The sequence below is a fragment of the Euprymna scolopes genome, chromosome 5 (genome assembly GCF_053919585.1).
Source record: "Euprymna scolopes isolate OS-2025 chromosome 5, ASM5391958v1, whole genome shotgun sequence".
Lineage (NCBI taxonomy): Eukaryota > Metazoa > Mollusca > Cephalopoda > Sepiida > Sepiolidae > Euprymna > Euprymna scolopes.
In genome coordinates, this window is record NC_136486.1 from 172,197,338 (window position 1) to 172,208,129 (window position 10,792).

Here is a 10,792-nt window from a genome sequence, read left to right on the forward strand (position 1 = left end):
CACGAGTCTACAACAACTGGCTGACGCGGATGATTCAAAGACTTCACGGATCAATCTACATCAGCTATTACAACAATTGGATGAGGAATATACAGGCAACGATTCGCTCTAAAATAAGTCATTAGAAAAAAAGATTTGACGACGAAAAGGAGTTAAGGAAAAAGAATACATACGGAACCTCGAAAAACTTTTATTTACTACACTCGGGGGAAATTCGAAACTTGAAAAGTATTATTTCAAAAGTTCTGTGAAGAACGGGGAAGACTACTTGTCAACACTGGAGGAAAAAAGAACAACATTCGAGCGTAAAAATCCACAACAAGCCTTAGAAAAAGAAGGAAAACAATTCTTGCCGAAAAAAGGATTTTACAAAGACGTCCTCAAAAGTCTTATCGTTCTGTTAAAAAAGCTACAAATAAAGTAACTACGAGTTAAGCAGGAACTCATAAAACAAATGCGTTGAGAATTATAACTACTGATTCAACGATTCCAATTTTAAATAAGTACAATTTTTCCATCTCTATAGATACAAGTAATATTGAAAAAAAAACATTGTCGTTCTACAAAGCATGTTTCGCAAATACGGTTTGTGGTTAAAGGCATTAGCGTTGGGAAAAGAAAACACTCACAAAATGAAGAGAGTAAATGGCAGGGTATTGTATCAATAAAACACAATACACTGCCAATTACTCTCTAAAGGGAGTATTCGTACAAATTAAAATGACGTCGGATTTTAATTCGATTAAAATAAACTTTTCACTGGTTGACGGAGTGCAGATCAGAGAAGAAGGAAAATACGATTTCGCTAAGTACGACACAAATAAAGTGTTAACAAGAAAAGGATATGCTTTTCCGCATCTAAACAGAAAACAATAATCAATATTAAATTAATACTATAAACTATCATTCACAGATAAATGATTAATTCACATATTGCAGAGCAAAAGTAGCAAAATGCGCTATGTAAAAACTGATAAAATGGACCATTTAACAACAAAGAACATAAGGAAATATGTTACGGTGGGAATCAGAAATAAAGACGTGAAACTGCAACACGATTCAGGGTCGGATTTTTCGATTATAAATTTTGACAATAGTAAAACCCTCGATGACAAAGACGAATAAAGTCGCTAGATTGGTAACTGGTGAAAAACTAAATTTGGAGTGTGGGTTAGTTATTAATGTGTCACTAAAAATACCAGCAAAAGGGCTAAAAGTGTTCGTTCTCAGGAACGCAACGAATGTATTTGGAAGGTATTTAGATTCAGGAATTTGAGTTATGGGACTCGCCAATCGGTAATTTTTCTTACAAAGTCGGAAACCTAACGACCGAAGCCGAAAAACTCCAAAAATCCCAATAAATCTTTTCCAAGTGTTCTCTCTGAAAAGTTTGGATGCTGCACAAAAATAAAAGCGAGATTTGAATTGCTGGATGAAGCAAAACCGATATTCAAAAGCTACGTAGCGTACCCTTCGCTTTGAGGAAAAAAACTGAAGAAGAATTGGAAAGACTAGTTAACATTTGGATTTTTACCCGTAATCACTATAGTGAGTGGGCAGCTCCATCCATATACGTTCAAAAAATCTAAAGAGATTAAAGTATTGAATGCAACGCCCAGAAACTACCACTTTCCGCTATCAAACGCACACGAAATAATCGCTAAGTTAAATGGCGGAAGAATTTTTTTCCAAAATAGATTTAAGCGAAGCGTACCTACAAATACCAGGAGAAAAAGATAGCTAAAAACTTATGTGTATCTCAACGCACAAAATATTTTTTTAATTCAATAGATTAGCATTTGTTATAAAAGTAGCACCTGCAATTTTCCAATAGGTAATCGATACTTTGCAAAGCAATTTGGATTTTACGTACAATAGGCTATCCGGATGATATTTATATGCTTAATCAAAATGATGAACAACATAGAGATCATGTATTTCAATTGTTTGACAGAATAAAATAATACGGCTTCATATTGAAAGAAGCAAAATGAGATTTTTGGGAACAAATTAAATACTTGCGTCATATAATAGATAAGGGCGGGAGGAACACGATCCGGATAGAGCGACAGCTATAGAAGACTTGCCAGAGCCTCATAAGTTAAGTACATTAAAGAGTTTTTTACGACTCGCGAACTATTATGAAGCGTTCATCAGGAACATGCATGAATTGCATGCATTGAATTTCCTGGCAGCGTATAAGAAGTTCAAACATGTATTACCGTCAGATTAATCGCTGACTCATTTCAATTGTCGCAAACGTCGTAAGTTCTTATGGGATCGGGCATGAATTCTACACAAGATGCCGAATGGGTTCATTAAGCTGATTGCCCATGCGTCGAGAATTTTACTGCCTGCCGAGACGAATCACTCTCAAATCGAACAGGAAACAATGACGATTATATTCGGGGTTATAAAATACTACCGACTTTTACACGGTGGTAAATTTAAATTACAAACTTACCATAAGTCGCTTATAACCATCTTTGGCTTTAAAGAAGGTCTTACACAGCTAACACGCTGAACAGATGGGGGCATTCTACTGATATACGACTTCCTACATCTGAGAAGTGAAGTTGCCTATACGGATTGTCGTGATTAATCTCGAAATCAAGGGAACAGCTGGAAGACACAGTAATAGCGTTACAACAAAGTGAAAAGGACTATACACAAATACTGTGTAATACGATCAAGGAACTACCACTGACTTTGGAAGATAAAATAAGGGAGGCTGAAGAAGATAGTCCCATCAAAGAAACCAAACAGAAATTTCAATCAGATAAATCGGCGGCGGAAGTTTAATCTTTGTGCAACGAGGTAATGTTGTACCGGGAAAGGGTAGTAATCCCAGCTACACGACAAAAGAAAATTCTAAAGGAATTCCATACGGAGCACCCTAGGGATACTCGAATGAAGAGCTTCATTAGGTCTTATGTTTACTGGAATTCATGGGAACTGATATATAGTACATGGAAAAGACGTGTAAGGAATTTGCATTGGCTGCAAAAGCACCCCAATACAATTACGCCCGTGAATTAAAGCTGGCCACCGATGCCACAGATATACATAGGTTTCGCAGGCTCATGTAGACAGTTTTTCAAAATGGCCTGTGGTATTTCCCTGTGAATGCCTAATGACGGATTGTATTATCAGCGCTCCTCACGAATCGTATGCTAGGTTGTGTGTGGTCGATTGTCTAGTGTTACACAATGGCACACACTTCACTTCAGCAGATTTTAAAAGTTTCTTCGAGGGTTTCCAGGTTAAATACATAATGACGCCAACCTATTATCCCCGATAGAAGGGACAGGCAGAGAGATTTGTAGACTCACTTATTAGAGCCCTGAGAAAGGCTAAAGGAACGCTTTCAGAAGAGGTACTCCAGCAGTCTTTAAAAGTTTACCGAATTACGCTAAAGAAAAACACTCCATCAAAGATGTCACCGGCAGAGTTAGTGTTTGCGAGGAAAACTTCGCAGGTCTTCGATAAAATTTTGCCAAAACAGGTGAAACCACCGAATACTATAGTTCCGAAAAGGAGTTACTTAGAGGATAAAAATTATTTTCCAGGTACACAAAAATAATAGTACGATGTGGAAACTAGAAATGGTCCAGAAAAGAATCGGGCGGATGTTTTACATTATAGAAGGTCCAACATTTACACACAAAGAGCATTTGAACCAGATTCGAAAACGTATCACATATGACGAAAGACAACATTCTGCTGAACAAGAAGTGGTAATGGACCAGATATATGGCACGTTATGCCTGGCAACACCACAAGCAGCCCGAAAACGTTGATCCTCCAGAATAAGGAAAATATCGACCTGCTTCCTCGTTTTTTTTTTCTTGCACATGACCGAACATTCAACGCAAATGTGCAATGACAACTTCATTTACAAGAAATATCAGACAAGAAAATGTGTTAACAAACATGGCTGCCATTATTCATGAAAAATAATGTTGTTATTTTATAGAGGAAAAATGATAAGTTGAGGTGCAAGTGAAATTTATTTCTTCAGATATCGCATCTAGCAATAGACATCTTCATTATCGACAAAGCAAAACATATGATTACAGTTTGCTATAAAGCGAATCATCTCACTATTAACCGTTCACGATGAGTTGATAGAAAAATACTATTTCTTAAGAAAAAAATGCTTAACAATTGAAGGCAATAATCCAAACTATCATACATTATGCTATTGATAAATGCATATTTCTGCATATAAAGCGATGTCTGTCACTAAATTTCACCTGCTATTCTATTCTTATTTGATCATACTTTATTTATATGCTTAATGTATTCTGAAATGGGTGCGTCTGGTTGTGAAATACGCTTCAATAGAGTTTATTCAAGCAGATTTCTATTTTAGTCTTACAGAGCCAATGATCTGTTTAATATCATATATGTAATACTAATCTCAAAAGTTGAACAAATGACGTGGAAGCCCGCAGGTAAAGTCGACACCAAAATATTAGTGCTTCACTTACAAACAATTCGGTTTGCACTAACTAGAAATATAGATAAAAAGATTTAAATTTAAACTGATTGTTGATATAATTGACTTTGCGTATGCATAAACATAATAGCACTTTAAACTTTAAGTGAATCATTATTTACATATAATTTTATAAACTCAATAGTAGATTTTCTCATTGTAATGTAGAATACAATGCATTGTGGACTGTCACTCTGGGAAGGCATATGAATATTTCTCCCGGACAACTGCGGGAAAAATTCACAACTAGAATGCATAATCAATACAGTAGATAAAAAAATAGCACTTTTCCCGATTTTATGACAATAAAAATATTACAGGGTCGACAGTCTATTTATCTTTATGCAGTCTCGTACAAAATCACGTCTCCCTGCTAATTATTTGAATGTGTAATTTAAAATAGTTTCCCTACCAAATAAAATGACAATAAAAGAATGGGAGGGTGGAACTTTTTTGATTCTCATCCAAACCCAGACAACGTCGAGTCCTCCTGCTAGTTTGTTTTAACCTTTTAATTAAAAATAATTCCTTTCGCAAATAAATGACTATTTATTTCAATAGAAACATAATATGGAACTTTAATGCGTACAGCTTATAAACTTTGAACTGTTTCAACTATTTTTAATGCATTTTATAAGCAATATGTGCAAATAGGATTAAAACTAATACTATGATGCAGTATTCGTGTTCATATTATTTCGTATCTCTCATTAATACATCTGATCCTAACATGAGGTGTATATGTACATGATCTCAAGAAATAGTATAAATATTTAATGACGTACAGCTTAGAACAAATGGAAAATGTTTCCGTGTTAGGTGAGATATCTAAATGTGACTGATTGTAATTTGAAAGTTGTCGAGCAGTATCCCAGGGCTTGTCCGTAACGTTCTGTAACGTTCTAGATCTGAATACTGAGCCAAGTAAATATATCTTACAATAAAAGATACAAGTACGTCCACGGATAGCGTACTGTTGACACATCTGGGCAGGAGCTGCTAGGAAGATTTTATCTTGCCTTGACAGAGTTCAGAATAGACTTCGTAGCCTCGGGGGAATTCCATTTTCCATTCCATGCAAGCCATTTTTTTACAAAGCAGTCACCACTTATCAAGCCCCAGACGCCACTTGAGGATAAAGGTTTATAAACATACAGTGTTCAATAGGACAATGTCGTAGTAATTGTTAGTATGAGAAATTTTGAAAATTGGATTACTATAGGGGATTGGCTCATCAGGAACTTGTTTACATTGGATTTGAAGACGACCATATTATAGTCAGCCGGAAAGCGCACAAATGGAAGAGAATTCCACAGGTGTGCAGTTCTAAAAAAGAAACTTTGTTCATGGGATCAACGTTTAGATTTGGGAACAGATAAAGAGGGGAATTAATAATAGTGTTTTCAGCGGACCAGTGTGAACATAAAAAGAAAAGGAGAAGCGGAGCAAATAAATAAAGCTAGCTTGAGATCTGAAAGGCATTTGAGCAATGAGGAAAATACAAAATACCTATATTTGTAGGAGCACTAGGAACAATTAGGAAAAGATTGGAAAAAAGAACGGGAGAAATGTAAATAAGAGGAATGACTAGAAATATACAACGAATAACGATAACGAAAAAAGCTGTAGTATTAATGTGAATGTTGAGATTAATGCATATGAGCAATAATTCGGGGCCAGACAAACTGCTGCAGAGGCAATATATGAAGAAACGTTACATGGGACAAAGAACATGTATGCCGCATATCTATAAGTTTACTATCTTCACCCGCATCCCCTCCCAATTCTGCATCACCCCCCTCCCAGAAAAATGGTAATGCTAAATAGTCGAGAAAGGTAAAGAAGGGTGGAAAGGCCGAGGAGAGACTGCTGACCAAACCTTCACTTTACAAGTGTCACGACAACTGGGACTTGGGGGAGGCTTATTGCCATTGCATCCCAGTAGAGACCGATGGCCACTGCCCGCGAGAACTCGACGATAAGCAGCTCTAGCAGATTTATTTGCAAATGTTATCTAGAGTGGTGGAGAGCAAATGAAATCTGGGGGGGGGCTTTTTGTCACTCAGTTTCCGTGGAAAACCACATGTTGTTTTCAAGGAGAGGTGATGGGATGTGTGAAAGCTTCTTGTAAGCCAATAATAATCAATCAGTATCATCAGGGGCAATGGACAATGAATATCCCTAATATCTGCCGTGCAGAAGCAAGCGCACAGGGCACATTATGTGAAGTATCACATTGATATAACGGCTGATAGTAACTTATGTAAACTGTGTGGGCTTATAAGTAAGAATGTATACGAAGTAATAAATTTTTTGAAGTAAGCTCAAAAGAAGTGCAAAGTGACAGCAAGAAAGTACTGCGAGAAAAGTCAATTGCGAAATAAGAAAAAAATGGGATGCATTGAAGAATGTACGGGCCTGTTCCAGAAGGGGTGGTGTAGAGTGACAATCTTGAATTATTTTTTGGGATATAAATATCTAACATGATAATTTGCTTGGAGCAAGGACAATAGATTTCGTCTAGTTATAGAAAACATGAACACAGAGCAATAATTAATTATATAGACGTGCCAGCAGATATCAGCGTTGAGGGGAAAGAAAAGGAGAAGGCAGGAGTGTACCAAGATTTAAAAGGCAATATGCAATCATGATAGAAGATAAATAGTATTAAATTGTATCTATTATGTTGGATGTCTTTGGGAGGGTCACAAAATGATTTGATAAATAGATTAAGAAAATTGCAACCTTGTAGTAAACCATCTAAATCTTGTAGAAAGTGCCGGAAGAGTCAGAAAACAAGACGATAAAAATGGCCTAATTTCACACCATAGCAATTCTCGAATTTCCTTGTACACAGACACTATGATTTTTCTTTTATGGTTTATAAAAATCGAGTCCTTATCTTGTCTTTCGTTTTTGAATATATTTTTGCGAAATTGGTATCTCAAACCGAAATTACAAAACTTATATTAATTAGTCGACTGGATTATTATTTACGACATTGAATATCGTTTCCTGATTTTCTTTATATGTTTTTTTTAATATAATATTAAGTACTTTTTACTTGTACATCATTTTTTAATATATTTACTTACTATCCTTGTTGTCCAGTATAATTTATATATTTTAACATACGAAATAATGTGTTCATCAATCTTCAAAATCCTTTAATGTCAGTTTACAACTCATACTTTTGTATTGATTATCGAGATTCTATCAGAAAGTCTTCAATCCATGTTGCATATCGTGCTTGTATTATTATCACAGAAGATTCAACATTATTATTTGGTGCGTTTTTTTTTTCAGTAAACAGTCATCTGTCACCTTTTCTTTAGCCATCGTTTTTCTTAAATGCTTCTGTCAGACTATTGATTTTTCTCACAATACCTGGCGATCGTGATATTCACCATAATGAATGTTTAACAAATTAGTATAAATTGTCTAGAATTGATCTATGTAGAATTGTATTATAATTAACGATTTCAAACCTACCAATAAATCAATGAAAAAATATTAATAATTACTTCCGCGATGGCTTTTTAAACACTAATATGTCCGGCTATTAAAGAATGAACTTCAATGATGTAATAGGGACAGAAAAATCTATGTTTACTCTAGACTCCAGTTAGTAAGTTTCTGCACAGTGTCTAAACCTGACAAACGGTGTTTTCGTTGTCAGAGATAAATATTTGAAACATTTTATCACATCTTTTATGTTTATGTGAATTGTTCTAGAGTACATATAGAGGTATTCTCGTGTCATTTATATGCATTAATTAGGTATGCTTTTCTACAATAATACATGGAAAACTAATCGATCACGGATTGTATAAATTTCTTTAGTATATCGGTGATTTTATTTTTTGTACTATATTATGCGTTTTTAATCCGACTTTTAAGGTGTTTCTTTATTTTTTCTCCAACTCGCACTCATATCGTTAGAATAATTATTAATTATTTCTATTTCAGTTTTAATTTTTAAAATCTCAATATATTTGGAAGTAAGTCTAAATAATATGTCAATAAAAGTGTTTTATGCAATGGTAAAATAGCGATTCTCTACTAGTTTGCATCACTCGCCATAATTATTTCGTAACCTAGACTGTGGTATGTTTGATATAATTTTTATATGACGAGATGTGGATTTTAAAATGCCAGACAAAACATTTTTCATAGTTTTTAATAACTCATTTTGAGGGTTTTTTTGTTTTTTTTACAGAATGGTCACCACTTATCAAGGCCCGGAAGCCACTCAGGAATAAGGGTTATTGCAAGTACATTAGGTTAGTGTGGAGATTTGATTAAGTGTTTACTTAAGGGGGCGGTTCATTAGGAATTTGTTAACGTTGGACTTGAAGACATCTAAGCTGTTGTCAGGTGGGAAGCAGGCAGACGGAACAGAGTTCCACATACGCGCAGTTCTAAGAAAGAAACTTTGTTCATGGAATCCACGTTTTGATTTACGCACAGATAGAGAGTGGGAGAATTTTCACAGTGGATTCGGCTAGACGGGTGTTTTTTGAGAAAGATTGGCGAAGGGGGGGGGCAGAGATTGGAGTTCAGACGAGCACCTGCCATGGAAATAACGATAAAACAAGGATAGGCTCGCAACGTCTCTTCTGTGGGAGAGAGGTTGCAAGGTAGAGAAAAGGGCATCCCCCACTAAGCCAGGAATCTATTTTGTACTCTGTCAAGGCAGGATAGGCTGTTTTTAGCAGCTCCTGCCCAGATATGACAGCAGTATTCCATCCTTGGACGTACTTGGCTTTTATATAGATAGAGAATTGTATCAGTAGTGAGATATCTTCTGGAGCGGTAGAAGGATCCCACCATCTTTTCAGCGACCTTGACAACAGACTTGATGTACGTGTTGCATTTCAGATCAGGAGCAAAGGTCAAACCCAGAAGCTTGTCAAAACACGGGGCCTCTCTCAGACGAGAGCCATCCATCCCAATTGATGCCAGATTGGCATCAGAGCGTTGATGATGTAAGGATCGGAGTTTGGTTTTAGATGCATTAAAGGTAACCAGCCACGTCTCCCCCAGTGAACAACGCGCTCGATATCAGAGGAGAGAGAATCAGAGAGAACTTTGTCATTTACAGCGTTTGATGTGTTGCCGTAGATGGTCGTGTCATCAGCATAGATGTCAACGAATGATTTAAGTATGTGTTTAGGGAGGTCATTGATGTAGATCAGGAAGAGAGTTGGGTCCAGGATTGACCCCTGAGGGACTCCAGCATTAATACTGTAGGCCTCTGATTTTTGTCCATCGACCACTAATCTTATGAGCCGAATGGAGAGAAATGATTTCATGATTGAGAAAACATTTCCAGTTATACCGTAGCTGGAAATCTTGTGAAGTAGACCTTTATGCCATACCTTGTCGAAGGATGTTGATATGTCAAGAGCAATTGCCCTAGAAAGGAAGTCTTTGTAAAGAGATTCACTAATCCTGTGAGATATAACCGTCAGCACATCTGCGGTAGATCTTGCAGAGCGGAAACCATATTTTTTGTCACTAAGAAGGTTATTTCTGCTGAGGTGGTTGACTATTTCTCTATTTAATATGGATTCCAGCGACTTACTCATAACACACAGGAGACTTATTGGTCTGTATTAAGAGGGAGATTACTTATGAGTTGTTAGTAAAGAGGTATGGCTGGAAATCAAAGAAAATATCGTAATCGATATATAATCTAATTAATATATTGTAATTAATATATTGTAATTAATATATTATGTAAATAATATATGTTTTCTGGTGCATGAATTGGTTTATCGTACTAAATCATATTACATCTGGTATTTTACACTTTTTCATAAATAATTAGATCCCGACCTCTCTTTGGTCGGCAATGTCAGAGCTCGAGATAAAACTGCTAAATGTTATTGCAACCCGGCGTTCGCTTAGTTTAACGGACCTATCATACAATAGCAGGCAACGCTAGGCGATACGATTCCGAGCACTAAAGGAGCGGTATTATCAACGTGATGAAATATGCATTGAATATGTTGCGACGTCCGTTATCAAGTAATAAATCTAGTGTCGACAATAGTCTACGAATAAGATCGGACAGAGAAACAATAAGCAACAAACAAAACAAAAACATAACAAAAACAATTGACATAAATCTTTGTTTTGTTTTTTCGGGTTGTATATTCATAACAATACCATCACAATACCAGAGTCTCTGTTCGTCGAAATTATGACGAGAGAAATGAAATAAATAAGAGGAGGAAAAAATATCATAACACAAGGAAAAAGTAAAATCAAGATGGTATATTGCGT